Raw genomic sequence first — 16837 nt, 5'->3', positions numbered from 1 at the left:
CCTCTCTCCTTCCCACATTCCCTTTTTCCTTCTTCCTGCCTGCCTGCCTGCCTGCCTTCCTTTCTTGTTTTTTTTTTTCCTATTGGGTCTCATAATGCTTCCCAGGGTCTTCCCACTTATGCATTCCATATCCTGCTTGTTGGTTGATGTGGATTTTGCTAATTTTTGGTTCAAGTTGGCCTTGAATTGTAATCCTCCTCATCTTTACCTCCCAAGTTGTTGGGATGACAGGTATAAGCCCCCACAACTGATCTCCTGACCTGCTTTAACCCTGAAAGAGAAAAATTGGGTTAAAGCATATGCAACTGCTATTTTAGCAATAGCAAATAGCTTCATTTCATATAGTTCAGGCTAACAAAGTCTATGAAAGCATCTTCAAAACTAGCTCAGTTGTTTTGCATCAAGGTTCCATCAGCACCTCAGAATCACTGGCTCAGGTTCCTGACCAGTAGCTCCCTACAGTGTGCAGAGGTGGCTATGGTCTTCTCAGTTTTCTCTTCATACACAAAGTACTGTGCCTACCCACTTCTACAGTGATGTTGATATGGACCTCTAGACAAAGTCCACAGCAGCCAGACCTGTGGGACTGTCATGGAATGCCACTGCTATGGCATGAAAGGTACTTAGGAACTGCCCCAACTCTCAGGAGAGCGACCAAGCCACACCAGACCCACTGACAGGCTTTGAATAAAGTAGATCACCAGCCAGCTAAGTACAGTAAGTCACGTTCTGAGTGCCTGAGATGGCAGGACAGAATCCCGCTTGAGTGCTAGAGGGGAAAGGGACTCTCAGCCACTCTCAAGTAGGCTGTATAGGCAATTGTCCTATAGGATAGAGGATGCAGAGAGACCTGACCTTCCACATACACCTTCATACATGCACGGATGTTCTTGCAAAAGCCCTAATCCAGCACTCAGGAGGCTGCAGCTGGAGGACCCTGAGTTTAAGGCCAGCCTGAGTTGCATAAGGACACCCAGCCTCAAACAACAGCAACAATAACCAAATAACCTCTGTTTTATTTTCTTCTTCTGGCTGCAATTTTAGCTCCCTTTCTCTCTCCCTTCCTTCTGTCCTTCTGGCTGCTCTCTTCCTTCTGCTTTCTTTCTTTCTTCATTCCTTTTTGCTTTCCTCTCATCCTGGATTTCTTCCCTTCCTTTTCTATTGTTCCCTTCTCCTCCTTGCTCTCTCCTTTCCCTCCCTTCTCCCTATCTTCCTTTCTGCTTTCTATCAGTGAGGCTTTGCACAGAGTTAGGCCCAAGGCTTCTCTCTCAGCCTGTTAGAATAGAAGGATGAAGACACATACTTAGGCAGCTCTAACTCCTAAGCAATGTGACTACAGAGGAGAGCCATGAAGTCTGTCTGGGAAGTGGAGTAGGTCTGGTTGTCCATCAATATTCCAAGCTGTAGAGGGAGAGTAAGCATAATGAAGAGCCAACAAGAAAAGTGAGTGACTGTGGAGGGAGGGAAGGAAGGAGGCTGAACACACTCTATGTGCCAACACTTTTCTAGGTACTGGGGACAATGGAGTTCATAAAACACAGGTCTCTGTCTGGATTCAGTGGGTTTGCTAGATAATACCAGAAAGCATATCTGGAAAACAACATAATGATTATTTCTTGTTGGTACTAAGGTTTGAAACCATAGCCTCATGCTTGCTAGACAATTACCTTGCCCCTTGAGCCATGCTCTCATCATCTTGTAGATTGATTTAATTATTCTTCACATAAAGTCTCACATTTTTGTCAAAGACTGGCTTCAGGCTGGCAGACATGAACCATCATGCTTAGCCTATGGCTTGAGATGGGGGCCATCTGAACTTTTTGCCCAGGCTATCTCACTCCTCAATCCTCCTGATGTCTGCCTCTGGAGTAGTGAGATTCACAAGAAGTCACTGCCCTTGGCCTATTAAAAAAACAACAACAACAACAACAACAAAGCAGGGTAGGGCAATCTGAGCAACAGGGACAGGGTAGTGGGTCATGAAACCCACAGACTGTCCACAAGTCCTAGGAAAGCTACAAAAATCAAGTCGGTTGACAGTTTCCTGAATTTTAGAAAACTAAAGGTGAGAATTTTCACCTGTGTCTGTGTCTCTGTGTTTGATAAGATAATCACTATCACCATTTCCAGAGGCATCACAAAACTACACAAGAGCAAGTGAAGGAGTTCTAGCAGGTACTTCAGTTTACCTCTAACCTGAAACTTGCTGGCTGAAATGAACAGACCAGAAATGGCCTTTGGGAGAAGACCCCGAACATGCTACATCCACAAGACCCTTGGGACTTGCTTTCTCAGCCTGTGTGCCATCCCCAAAGTTTTCAACTTCTTTACCTCCAGCAGCTGTGAATCTATCCTCTAGAACAAACCAGCAAGTGGAGATTTCCAATACTGCGCTTCTGGTTTATTGAGGTTTTGATAAGTGCACCCCTTGAGCAGTTGTCCCCGCTGGGACCACTGGTGCCCTGATCCCTTCTGAGCTTGCCCACTCTGCACTCGATTGTGTTGCCTGACTTCCTAGCTGTGGCAGCACACAAGTGTAACCCGGGATCATGATCATTGGCCAGCTCCAAACCAAACCCCAAAACTTAGCCAGAAAAGAAACAAAATGAGAAAAGGAAAAGAAAGCTAAAATAAAACAAGAAAAGGAAGGATTGAGTAGAAGGGATAAGGAGCCACATGAGGCATGGTTTCTGAATGCATAGTGGATGAATGTTGGTGCCGTGCTAAGAGTCAGTGGCCTCACCACAAACACCAGAGAGCTTACCTGTAGAATGCAAGCTAATGAGAGTGGCCAGTTTATTCACATGGGAAATACATGATGTGTGCCTGAAAGAACTAAGCACTTTTCCAGCATGCTTCCAACATCAGACTTTTATGTATTACATTTTGATGCCAATTTATTAGATTCTGTAAAAACGATCCATTTGTAATAGTTGTGCCAATAAAGTAGGTAAAATGTTGGGTGTTGGTGGATCATACTCATGGTCCTGCTGCTCAGAAGCCAGCTCTTTAATTAACTAGCACAAAAGACAGAGAGGACTTTTTATTGCTCAAATGGTAGAGCACCACCTTGAACAAAAATCAATAAAAAAATAAAGTAAGAGCATGAATACCAGAGTTCAAGCCTTAGTACCCTCAATACTGGTACACACACACAGAGGCAGGTATATTGTCTCTCTCTAGCTTTTTGTCACATTTCACAGAATGAACACAAACAAACAGAGCCATTTTCTATTTCCTCACTTCTTAGCTTTCTTTTGTTGAAATGTTTGTGATTTCTGCTTAGTGATTTCTGCTTTGCTTTAACATCAAAAAGAAGCTGGATGGCAGATGTGTAACTCTGTGTATTCTTAAGCCATATGTAGTCTCTCTATTTTTTATTCTATGAGAAATGCTGTGACATTCCAGACTCTTGAGAATCACTTTAATAAGTGGATTTTTTTACTTTCTTCAAATATATCCCTTAGAGATTTATCGTAGAATAAACACTTTCGTTTTATCAAATAAACACCACAAAATACTTTCAATTGAGAACAGAAATGCCTTTGCTTCATCTCTTCTCAACCAATGATTGCATTTACTCATTCAATAAGTACCTTTTAAGTGGTCTCTAAATTGTAAATCAGTACCTTGTCAATATCTTTACTCAGTCCCTGTATTCAAATTACAAGTGTAATTAGAATGCTTTTCTTTGCTGTAATTATACACATGCAGCAAGAATGTCACCACACATGCTTACTGCACATGCACACATATATACACACACATGACCACATGCTTGTAAGTACATAGTAATGTGGGATGATATGGCATCAATTTTTCAGTAGAAGTTCAAGTAGAGATTCAAGAGCTTTAACAAGAAAAGTAATGTATTGTCCATTTGGCAATTATGTAATTAACTGCCTAAGGAAACATGAGCTGTGAATTAAGCCCACAATGCTACAAGAGAAGACAGCCCATCTGGGAAAAGCAAAGTAAACATCGGCCTACACTTTGCTTTTAGCCTTGTGGTCCATAGTTCTGTGGATGAGAAACAGTCACAGGCCTAAAAGTCAACTGGAGCTTAGTTCTCCCACGATGCAGAGGGTGCCAGGGTGGGTACTGGCTTCTAAGCCAGCATTGTTAGCTCATTATGTATGTGTCCTTTTTATGGCCACAGCCAAGAGTCCAGGCCAGCAAGACCCGAGAAGCAGTGTTTAATGTAAGTGGACAAAAACAGTCAGTTCACTTGGATCTTTGTGTTTGCTCTAACACAGTGTATGTTAAATCCTTCTAGGGAAATATGAAGTCATGAAGGATATTATTATCACACACATGCAAAAATGTTTAAGTCCAGCACCAGTAGCTCATGCCTATAATCCTAGACCTCACGAGGCTGAGGCCTGAGGGTCAGAATTCAAAATCAGCTCAGGCAGGAAAATCCATGAGATTCTTACTTCCAATTAACCAGCAAAAAGCCAGAAGTGAAAGCTGGGTGTCAGTGGCACACAACTGTAATTTTAGCTACTCAGGAGGCTGAGATCTGAGGATTGTGGTTTGAAGGCAGCCTGGGCAGGAAAGTCCATGAGGCTCTTATCTCTAATTAACTCTTAAACAACAACAACAACAACTGGATGTAGGGTACTGTGGATCAAGTGGCAGAGGTCTAGCCTTGAGCAAAATAGCTAAAGGACAGACCCAGCACTGGAGGCACGTGCACACACACACACACACACACACACACACACACACACACACACACATTTTGCATAAGCCCAGGATAAATGAAATAAGTCAGCCTTCCCTATTGAATCACACCACATAGCAGAATCCTAGATCCACGTAGGATAAGTCTGTTATTAATGGTCTCTCTAGCAGAGTCCGGATAAGAATCTCCTTCCCTCATAATATACAGGTGATTTGCTTGTGTAGAGAAGTTATGAGGAGCTTTGAACAGAGTTGGCCTCAGTGACTTTAAGAAATGAATCAACAGGTATAAAGGGCTTTGAGAGACTCCTCACTACAGTATTTTTTTTTTTTGCTGAAGACTCTTGCTTACATGTTGGGGCCTGTGTTTCCTCCACTATTTTATCCAGATATACAGGTTTTCAGACTTTCTGGGCAGAAAGGAAACAGAACCAAGCAGGGAGAGCTCCCTTCTGACTTGGAGCAGAGCACAATGATGTTAGGTTGTTTGCAGTCAGACTTTTAAGAGTTCATCTGTGACACACTAGAAAGGTCAGAGACAGCAGTCTAAGACTGCCAAGACGTTCGGAAAATTTGAGTTAGAGAGAAAATGAATATGTATTGCATTTGGGAAAGGCACTGAAGGACTACAGAACTGGAGGACAGGCAGACAGCACTAAACCACACTGTGGTCACCCTGGAGATGTCTTTGAGAGAAAGGACCGAAACTCTAGTGCATTTCTTCTCCACAGTCCCACCATCCTGTCAGCGTGTGGCTTCCATGAAGAAACTGAATGCTTGTTGATCGCTTGATGAAAAACATCTTCATTATTCAGGTGGTAAAAACAGGCTAGAGTCATCTTACAGGGACATTTATTTTTATCTCTGTCAATTCTGCCAGACTCTGAAGTGCTCATGTTGGGAATATTTTTTTTTTTATGTAGCAAGGAAAAATACTTTGCCTCTTCTGATTTTAAATCCCCATCTAAGAGAAAAGCAACTGGAAGTTAGCATACATGAGAATAATGCATATATCTTTTTTTTTTTTGCCAGTCTTGGGCCTGAGCACTATCCTTGGACTTTCTCAAGATTAAAGCTCTACCACTTGAGCCTCAGAACCATTTCCAGCTTTTTTCTATGCATGTGGTACCAAGGAATTGAACCCCGGTTTTCATGTATGCTAGGCAAGCACCCTACCACTAGGCCAAACTCCCAGCCCCAAGAATAATGCATATATCTATCTCTTCAACTGAAGGCTATACTAAACTTAGATGCACTGGGTTTTAATGTGTGTGTGTGTGTGTGTGTGTGTGTGTGTGTGTGTGCTGCAAGTCAAACTTAGTGTCTCATCATATATGATTACTTTCCATAGCATTGCAACGCCTGACTTTATCCTTTTTATGGGGTGGGGGATGTTTGGGGAATATACTGCTGCTTGAGCTAGGGGCCTAAGCTCTGTCCCTTAACATTTTTCTTCAATTTTCCACACTATTTCTTGACCTATAACTCCACTTGTGGCTTTTTGGTGGTCAATAGGAAATAAGAGTCTCAGGACTTTCCTGCCCGGGCTGGCTTCAAACTGCAATCCTCAAATCTCAGCTTCATGAGTAGATAGGATTATAGGTCTGAGCCACCAGCAATTGGCTTATGTGCTTTAATCAGTGATCCCCAGCCAGGCCTCTGTCATGTTACATTCACTCTTTAGTGTTTTACTCAGAAAGCCCACACCACACTAGCTGAATTTACTTTTGGTAAATTGTCTGCCTCTAAAACTTCCAAGTTCATATTTTCAAAGGCAATGTTCCTTTAAAACTAGGACAGCGATTCAAACACAGGAACATGCAGAGCTGCCCTGAGAGGAAGAATACCACACTGCCAGGCTCTAGGACATAGACAGAGCAGCTGTCTGTACACATGATATTCAAGCTAGTAAATAAGGAAAGACTTTGCTGTTTCTCTAGCATCTTCCCAAAGATGAATGTGCCTCAGAGTAAAGAATAGTATTCCAGCCTTTTGGGAAAAGGATACAGGTGAGAGTTTGTGAAATGAGAAATCTGGAACTCTGAGCACAAGTCAATGTGTGACAGCATACACAATTCCACTCCAGACACTGATACACTAAGAAAATAGCACTACAATGAGGTCATCTCACTATGGAAAAGGAGAAATGAGAAAAATGAACACACTGTCACAGAACAGGCAAATTTGAAACTACGTTTTCTGTTTACTAAAGTACTTTTTCCTTTATGTGGCAAATTTTTGGATTCCACAATATCTACAGATTCGCTTCATACTTCGGATTCTCATTGTGAGTTCACTTTTTTTTTTTTTTTTTTTTTTTTTTTTGCCAGTCCTGGGCTTGAGCTCAGAGCCTGAGCACTGTCCTTGGACTTTCTCAAGGCTAGAGCTCCACCACTTGAGCCACAGCACCACTTCTGGCTTTTTCCTATCTATGTGGTACTGAGGAATCGAACCTGGTTTTTCATGCATGCTAGGCAAGCACTCTACCACTAGGCCAAACTCCCAGCTGTGAGTTTGCTTTTGAAGGACAAATACCATGATTTAAGTAGGCCAGGCACCAGTGGTTCACACCTATAACCGTAGCTTCTCAGGAGATCTGAGAATCAACATTTGAGACCAACCCAGGCAGCAAAGTCTGTGAGACTCTCATCTCTAATTAACCACTACAAAGCCAGCAGTGGATCTGTGGCTCAAATGGTGGAGCACCAGCCTTGAGTGAAAAAGCTAAGGAAAAGTGTACTGAGTTCGAGCCCCAGTCCTAGTATGAAGAAGAAGAAGAAGGAGGAGGAAGAAGAAGAAGAAGGAGGAGGAAGAAGAAGAAGGAGGAGGAAGAAGAGGAGGAGGAGGAAAAAGAGGAGGAGGAGGAGGAGGAGGAGGAGGAGGAGGAGGAGGAGGAGGAGGAGGAGGAGGAGAAGGAAGAAGAAGAGAGAAGAAAGACAAATTCAATCCCATCTATAATGGCAAATGTTGACTGAGCGCCTACTAAAATACATGAACTGTATTTTTCAGGAAGAGGTGTCCTGAGTTTGCAAATCAATCCCAGGACCCTGAGAGTTGTCACCATCAAGTTACAGGAGTAAATCCCAAAGATATATCTTCATCTTCAGAGATAGCTCACCAGACTGGCTGCCTTCTTTTTCTGTGCCACAGGAAGCCATAGGAACCCAGTACTTTCCTCCTAAGCTATAGGAACTGACAGTCTACCCTCATGGCTGCCTGCTGTGCCCGTCCCCTCCCAGACTGAACAGGCTCTGCAGCTGCTACACTTTATCATCCCACCCTAAAAAATCCACCCTAAAAAATCCAGACCCTCTGCTGAGAGCCCTCATCCCAGCAGGGAGTCACCCTGTGTGATCATGTGGAAGGGGTCTTTGCATCTTAAGGAGGGAAACAAATAGAACAGGCAATGTCCTTGTCCCCTGTAATAGCTGGGGCCTCTGCTCAGTCAGCGGCCGCACCAGGGAGTCCACACTGACAGACTTGGTCTGGGCAGGCTTGTCCACGGGGCTAGGAGATGTTCTGGACAGTGGTCAGCAGACTGTCAGCAGGGCATCAGAGAACCTGGGGATATGAGCTGGTCATGTCAGACCACAGAGGTGGTAAACACAAGCAACTTGAAATACCTCGTGTTCACAAAGCCCTGATTTTACCACAGGATCCAGAAGCTGCCTAGAAAATTCTCTCCAGAGCAGGGCAATACCTGTGGGCGCTATGAGAACACTGGCCTTGTGTGCAGGCTGCCCGGCTCTAGGACACTTAGGAAACCACCACATCCAGGACACTTGCATAAACATGCAAGTCAGCTAAAGAAGGTCTGAGGAGCAGGACACTGGTAGCTTATTCCACCAAGAGGCTGAGATCTGAGGATCACAGCTCAAAGCCAGCCCAGGTAGAATAGTCTCTGAGACTCTTTTTTTTCCTTTTTGTTATTTTGATTATCTTCAAGTAGTTGTACAATGGAATTGGCATTCAACAAAGCACTTGATGAGTACAGGGCATCTTGATCAATCACTCCTTGCAACATTCTTATTCACCCTTCCCACCTATCTTAACTTTACCTTTTTGTTGATATTTTTGCTACAATGCTTCATCTTTGTTACCAGTTCAACATCTTCACTCCTCCTTTCTACCCACTCTTTCCCCTGCCTTCTGAAGGAAGTCTATGAGATTTCTGTCTCCAATTAACTGCTAAAACCCACAGTGGAGCTATAGCAGGAGATAGCCTAGAATGAAAAAAGGACACTGCCCAAGCCCTGAGTTCAAGTCTCAGTACTAGCTCATACGTACATGCACATGTGCACACACACACACACACACACACACACACACACACACACACACACACACAAATAATACATAAAGAATGTCTGAGGGAAAAACAGAGAACTTTTGAAGGAAGATGTGACAGTTCACAAATACTTTCAGTGCCTGAAACCAACATCTGGCTATGAAATCCCTTTAGATATTAAGACTTGGAGTGAGTAAGAAATGATCACATTTTACATAAAGGTTTAACATTTTGTGGAACTGCCCTACACAAAAATAAACCCATCAGCTGTATGGTTATGCACAAAGGCTTTGATCTCATGTCTCTTACAGGAGGCTGGGTTCTGAGCCCAACAAACAGACAGTTAGAGGAATCCACACCCTCTGTGGTTGAATCAGAGAGAGGGTTAGATAAAATTTCCATGCCATGGTCCCCCCACAAGAAACTAAATGTGAATTTTCCAACATTTCCTCTGCTGCTGAATAGAAATGTATATTTCAGTGCCAAGCATTTAAATATGACCAAAAGATTCTATGTCTGGTTGTAACTATTTGGCTAGTACTAATAGAAAGCACATCAAACAGTATTTTAAAGAGAAATTGACCATTGCCTCTTGCTACCTCCCCAAATCACTGGTTGCCACTAACCTACGTTATCAATGAAATGTTTATCTACCCAGTTATACCCACTGCTTCTTTCATAACAGAAACATGTAAGGTAAGCTGTTGGGCTGTTTGTAAGTAAAAGCTTGTCAACACAACTTCTCAGAGTTCCTCCTGTTCTAGCACACAGTCCTGTACACAGAGTTCAACAGAGACAAAATGTAGGTAGTTTTAAATGGTGGGAGCTTGGATTGAGGAAGACAGAACAAGAACAAATGTACTCAGTTCAGAGCTTGAGAGCTGTTCAAGGTAATACATGTGTTACTTCAGCTAGATATTTCCATGGTATAAATGGTCAAAATCAAAGTGCATTATTGTCAACTTTATTCATATATGTTCTTTCTTTCTTCTCTTTCTTTCATGGTTAACCAACAGCCACCAAAAGAAAAGAGAATGGAAGTACAAAAGGAACAAAATTTGTATTCTTTATGAGAAACATGGTGGATGGTTCTACATTTCCAGTGCTCGAGTTTTCCATGCTATTCCTTGTTCTGTCCAAAGAGGTAAAAGCTTCCAAAGAAGAAGGAAATATCATGCAAATGTGGTGGTTTGGTTGTTTCGAATTATTTTACTTCTGGTACTAGAGTTGGTACTTAGGGCCTGATGCTCTCTTAGCTTGCTTGCTCAGCTTGGCTAGGGCTTTGCCACTTGAACCATACATTCAGCCCTGCTTTTTGCTGATTATTTTGGTGATGGAGCCTCATGGATTTTGCTGCCCAGGCTTGCCTCAGACCACAATTATGCAGACTTCAGCCTCTTGAGTAGCTAGGATTACAGGTGTGAGCCACCTGGCAAGAGTATGTGTGTGGAGGGGGAGGGGTGGGAAGAGGGTTGTTGGTTGCCTTGATTTGGGTTTTGTTTGTTTATTTTTGTTTTGTTTGGGTTTTGATAACTGAGAGGCCACATTTTGCAAACTATTTTGAAAGTGTTGATTTACTGAGAAAATTACATCGTCAAAAGGCACAGTACTGCTTCTCTCTCTCTCTCTCTCTCTCTCTCTCTCTCTCATGTTTCAGCTCCTTTGAAATGGGAAAAAAATAATCCCCCAAACATAAGCCAATCAAGTGCTGGTTTTAAAGTACCTAGAAAAATCATTGTATTTAGAGGCTTCATGCTATTTATAAAATAGTAAATTCTGACTTTAACAGCTGGTCTTCATTTAATATTACAGACTTTGGGATTGGTTAGTTAAGCCCAACTGAAAATGCACTACAATGCCATCAACAGTGTATCCCGATATTAAGAGTGGCAGAGCCAGTATGTGAGCCTGAGGAGATGCCTGTGAAGCAACCCTGGCTGCTTCCTATAAAACCAGTTGCCTTTCTCAGCTGATGTGTTACCAAAAATCAGTCCACTCAACTGAAGTTACCGTTTCACACTGCATTTTCTATGGTGGATTTCGGATTGCCCCAGATTTCCCCAGACTGGATCCCTGATCCTCACTCTCCCACCACAAAGACCCTCTAGGAATTAAGAACTGTGTCCCTACACTGTGATCCTGAGTAAGAATTTCTCTGAGGGCTCATCTGGGATGTCTTCACCCCCAGCCAGGCCTCTATATGTGCATGCAGGATGCTGAAGTGAGATTGCATTAAAATATAATTCCAGGGTTTAATCTCAGCTTTGAACCTTGATTCTATTGTGTCATAAAACTTGCTATAAGTTTGGAATGCTTCCTGCCTAATTATTTTTGCCACTCTTTTCTTTTTATCATCATCATCATCATCATCATCATCATCATCATCATCATCATCATCTCTATGCAGTTGTACAAAAGAGTTTCTGTTCAACAAGGTAGTTTTTGACTATAATGTATCTTGGTCAAGGTCATGACTCTCATCATTCTCCCTCATCCCCCCAACTCCAGCCATTTTCCTTCAATTTTCTTAATTTGTAGAATACACATTGAATTCTATGACTGCATTTTGAGTATGGCAAAGTACTTGCTTTCAAGACAATTAACACATTGCTGATTTAAAACAAGATATTTGGTATGAAACTGTGGCTCATGTTTGTATTCCTGGCTGAGACTGGGAGAATGTCAGGGGGAGGCCAAGCAAAAAAAAAATGCATGAAACCCCCTTACAACCAATCAAAAGCTAGACACAGTTGTACACATCTGTCATCCTGGCTATGAGAGAAGGTAAATTGAAGCATTGTAGTTTAAGCTGGCCTGGGTATAAATGGTAGGCCCTATTTGAAAAGTGACCAGTGCTGTGGTAGAGTGCCCCCAGCAACTGTAAGGCTCTGAATTCAAACCCTCATATTGCCCAAAACAAAGCAATAGTAATGTGATACTATTAATTAGCAACGATACCAGATTAACCAACTTCTGTAGATTATGATGACAAAATGGAAAATGACATAGGATGGTGATCTTCAAGTCAAGTTAGCCCTGAGGAAGAAAAAAGACATCCAGATGCAGAAAGTGAGGTACCTAAAACCTCAGAGTCAAGGGCAATGAAAGGAATTTCATAAAGTATGCTCTCCTGCCTGAGATGTTTGGAAGTGAAACATACTAAAGGTAAATCAAGAGATTATTGTGTGTTCACAGGCTAAATAGTTTACTGTTGTTGAAAATCTGGGTGACATTCAAGCTTTGTTTAACACTATGCATTCTCAGCCGGGCATGATGGCTCATGCCTGTAATATCGACTACTCAGGAGGCTGAGAGCTGAGGATCAAAGTTCAAAGCCAGCCCAGGCACAAAAAGACCTGAGACTCATCTCCAATTAATCTCTAGAAAACAGGAAGTGGGGCTTGGCTCAAGGGTAGGGTGGTAGCCTTGAGCTGAACAGCTCAGGGACAGTACCACAGGCCTAATTCAAACCCCATGATCCACAAAAAAAAAAAAGTCTATGCATTCTCCAAAGTAATTTTCTATTCTAGGTAGTCCTTAATGAAGAGAGCAGTACAATCAGTACATTCATTTGTAAAGAGCTTATCAAAACCTCACGTATGAGCATTATAAAGGTATCCTCATTGACAGTTATGGTTATTGCTGATAACAGAAATAAAAACTTGGGAGTACCTATTAAGTTCATGTGAAGTTTAAGATTATGTTCTTGATAGGATGCTTACATCTGAGGATCATAGTTTGAAACCAGCTTGGGCAGGAAAGTCTGTGAAGCTCTTATCTTCAATGAACCAGCAAAATGCTCTAAGCAGAGCTATAGTTCAAGTGGTAAAATACCAGCACTGAGTAAAACCACTAAAGAACAATGCTCAGACCCAAAAGTTCAAGCCTCAGTACAGGCACATTTTAAACATGGAAGAAAAGGAAAAATAAGAGAACAGAAAATATACTTTATGCAATGTCTGTACCGTTACAAAAGAACATAAACTCACAGATCTCATTCTGAATATAGGCTGGTACTGAGGGTTGGCCTCAGGGCCACACTGGCTCTCCTTGGTTGCTTGCCTGGCATTCTGTCACTTGAGTTATATCTCCAATCTCCCTGCTTTGTGCTGGTTAAGTGAAGATGGAGTCTCACTGATGAATCTGCCAGGGCTGGTCTCAAGCTGAAAGACCTTAGCTTCCCAAGTACCTTTTGGCATTCTACAAAAATGCAGACAAACATGGAATTATATCATTTTGCTAAACTTTTGACACATACACAAGAGCAGACAAACTTTTAAGAATTTACACAAATTCTAAAACCCTCATTAAAAATCTGGCAACAATGCCATCTATTACTTAAAAAAAAAGGTATAGCAGGAGAAAAGAAAAACCGGAGTTGTAAATACTATAAAATCTGCTGGGAAACTGACTTCTCAGTGAGCAAAAGAACATTTAGGAAAAAGAAAAAAAAAGAACATTTAGGAGTCTGGGAATTAAGGTGATGGCATCTTTCAAAACACTATTAAATAATGACATACACATTGTCATTTTTATTACCTGTGGTATTTAAATTCCATACTTTTCATTTGGTAATGATTTTATTTGTCAGCAAAGGGGGTCTTTCTGCTAAGAAGCTTAAAAGCATTTAAAACTTGATGTTTTATGATGTCTGTGATAAACTCTCAATTGCTAGAAGGCTTTTAAGGGTAGGTAAGCAAAAGACAAAGACGTAAATAAGAGTACAAGACTTGGTAAGGAGGAGATGTTTATTCTGTACCAGTCAGCATGATGATACTTTGTGCTGTGACTTCATCAAGTAATTCCAAGTCTGATCATTAGGAATAATAACCCCTGCCTAATAATGATAACGCCTCCTCTCTTTATGGATAAAGAAATCAGAGTGCCAATGGTTTCAGCCTACATCTCCATTCGATCAAGCCACAAGCAAGGGAGAGGCCTCAGTATGAGCCTCCTGTGAACTGTGCCCACGTGGTCACTTACGTCATCCCCAGGATCTCTGATTCTATGATTTTGCCAGCATTGGGATTTGAACTCCGGGCATCACACTTTCCTTTTTCTTTTTGTTCAAGGCTGGCATTCCATCAATTGAGCCACAGCTCTACTCTTGGCTTTTTGGTGGCTTATTGTAGAGGAGAGTCCCACAGAAGTGCTCACTTTAAACCTCTAACCTAAGAACTCAGCCTCCCCAGCAGCTAGGCTTATAGGAGTAATCCTGTAATCCTACCAGCACCCAGCTCAAAGTTACTTGTTAACTGGACAGAAATCCTGAATCAGAAAGAATACAGTTCTCAGGGCAACAAGGCCATTCTCTTCTCACTTGTTCCAGAGAGTTTTCTTGAGCAGAGAAGAAAGGCAGCAGCCTTACACATTCCCTGGATAATAAGAGAGACTCACATGTAAAGTCTGTGTACTTGTCTATGTCCACCCAGAATAACAGGATACGCATTTGTGCAGACAAAAAGTTGAATACTAGCCGGGACTGTGTCTAAGGACAAATGCTTGAGTGCCACAAAGAATGGACAGGGACAGGTGAGCTCTCATCTCATGAATTTTCAGAAATCGAGCAGATGGGATATAACTAGCTCCAAATCTGAGCTTTCAATCTCAGATTACTCAAGTCTGTCAGTTCCTTGGCAGATACAATACAGATACTGCCAGCAAATGTTCATGCAAAAGAAATGATACATGATATGCCCTTTAGGGTGAAATAAACTACTGTTTCACTGGACAGGTAGCAAACATAAAGAACTTACGGTCCCAAAAGAGAAACCTGGAGACAAGTTCAATACAGAGAGATGCTCAATAGAGAGCAGTGCCTTATCTAAGGTCATACTTGCCCTTAAACTAGTAATGCAATAGACAGATTGCACATTTCTATTTGTAAAATAGAACTGCTGCCATTCTTAGGTTAACAAAAGGTTTACTATTTTCAAATCTGAAAAATATTTACAAAGTGATCATTGATTTGGATAGGCAATTGTAGTCCATACCTATAATCCTAGTTATTCAGGAGGCTGAAATCAGGAAGATAATAGTTTAGGACTAGCGTGGGCAAAAAGTTCAACCAATAACTGGACACTGGAGGCTCATGATTATAATACTACTCAGGAGGTTGACACCTGGAAGATCATGATTCAAAGCCAGCCCTGGCAAAAAGACTGTAAAATTTTGTCTCCAGAACAATCATCAAAAAGTTAGGCTAGAGACATGACTCTAGCATTACAGTGCTATGCTAGAAAGCACAAAGCCATGAGTTCAAATCCTAGTGCTGCCAAAAAAGAAACTTTAAAAATTAATTGTAGGTTTCTTCTCAGAAAGGTTGTTTTTGTCTTCTCTTTGTGTGCATTAGTAATTATCTCCCACGAAATGCCTTTCTGATAACTCTGGTCATTTTTATTTAAATACTTAGGATATTTATAAGAACAAATACAGAAAATGGTAATAAGACAACCACTCGTAACATAATGGGGAAGAAAAGAGAACATCAGATTGCCTGAATGGAAATTCTGAAATGACAAGCAATTTTTCATCTAAGAATTGTCCAATGATAGCTCAGATGTAATCTGATGCTCATAAATAGCACGTACATTTTGGAGTCTGCATAATTTATTGAAAATAAATATTCTCCTACCATAAAATAAATGTTAGACAAGCACAGTAAGCCTTCTTGTGATTTAGTCCTAGGTGCCTAAGGCCCTAAAACCTGAAACACAGAAAAATAAATAATGTTAAATAAGCTCATGATATTACTGAGCAACCTGACTTATCCTGGTACAACTTTTCCTTGTCTGCAATTTTTTTTCAGAAAGGAACTATTATGACATTAATGTAAGTATCCACCCCTTGGGTAGTGCTATGGGTATTTAAATGACCAATTAAACAGAATAATGAATGAATTCAATTATGCTGTCCCCAAGGATACCCCCAACAACACTTCTTCATGCTCAGACACATGAGCGTGCACACACATTCACACCCTGACTTCATTTTGTGGATTTTTAACACACATTATATTTACTTTAAATTTTTAAATGCAGTTAAGCATTGATGAGAATGTTTTTTCAATGCCTGTCCTGCCTGTCTTGTTTTCCCGGCCATGATGCATGTTGTAAATATACAATCGACACTATTTAGTCTAGGCTGGCAGAGATACCCAGGGGGATTGGAGGCAAAGACTGTAAACCAGAGATGAGGAGGTATTGAAGATAAAATATGACTGGCTCCAAACCCATTCCCATAACAGATGTGGAAGCCAAACCAAAACTGCTTTGAAGAGCTTAGTAAGAAAGAACTGGGTTAACTTTGGGGTTTGCTGCTTTGAAATTATCATCAATCTGCAATATCTGCACTTCTGAGTCCTTATAATAAGCTCAAAAAATGCTAGGCCTAGCAAAAGTTCCTAGTCAGAAAAAACACTGAATACCTAGCTGATATAATGTCCTTATAAACCAATGAGCCATTCCAGTGGGGGTCTCTCAACAAGACTATGCCTAAAATCCTAGCTTTGACATAATAGAAGATGCTGCTTCCATGAAAAATGACAGGGTATAAAATGACTTTTCCCATGCTTCCAAGTTTCCTCTTTCTCTCTCTCTCTCACAGAAAGCAGTTCTATAGATTCGCAGACTTCCTTCAGGAATCTGTGAGCATCATTCCAATTCCTTGTTTTCCTGCCAAGGCTCTATAGTGCAGATACCCACTACCCTGACCCACAAACCTGCCCAAATCAAAAGCTGGAGCTGAGAGCGGTGGAGGAGTCCCAGAACTCTGCCCACCTTTCAGTCCCACTCATGCAAAGCCAGAGCCTGAAAACTCATGAGAGGAAGAAGATAGGTTGAAGAACACAATTGGAAAGGTAAC

This window comes from Megascapheus bottae, chromosome 9 (assembly GCF_031878675.1).
Source record: "Megascapheus bottae isolate mThoBot1 chromosome 9, mThoBot2.hap1, whole genome shotgun sequence".
Taxonomy (NCBI): Eukaryota; Metazoa; Chordata; class Mammalia; order Rodentia; family Geomyidae; genus Megascapheus; species Megascapheus bottae.
This window is presented reverse-complemented; position numbering follows the sequence as displayed.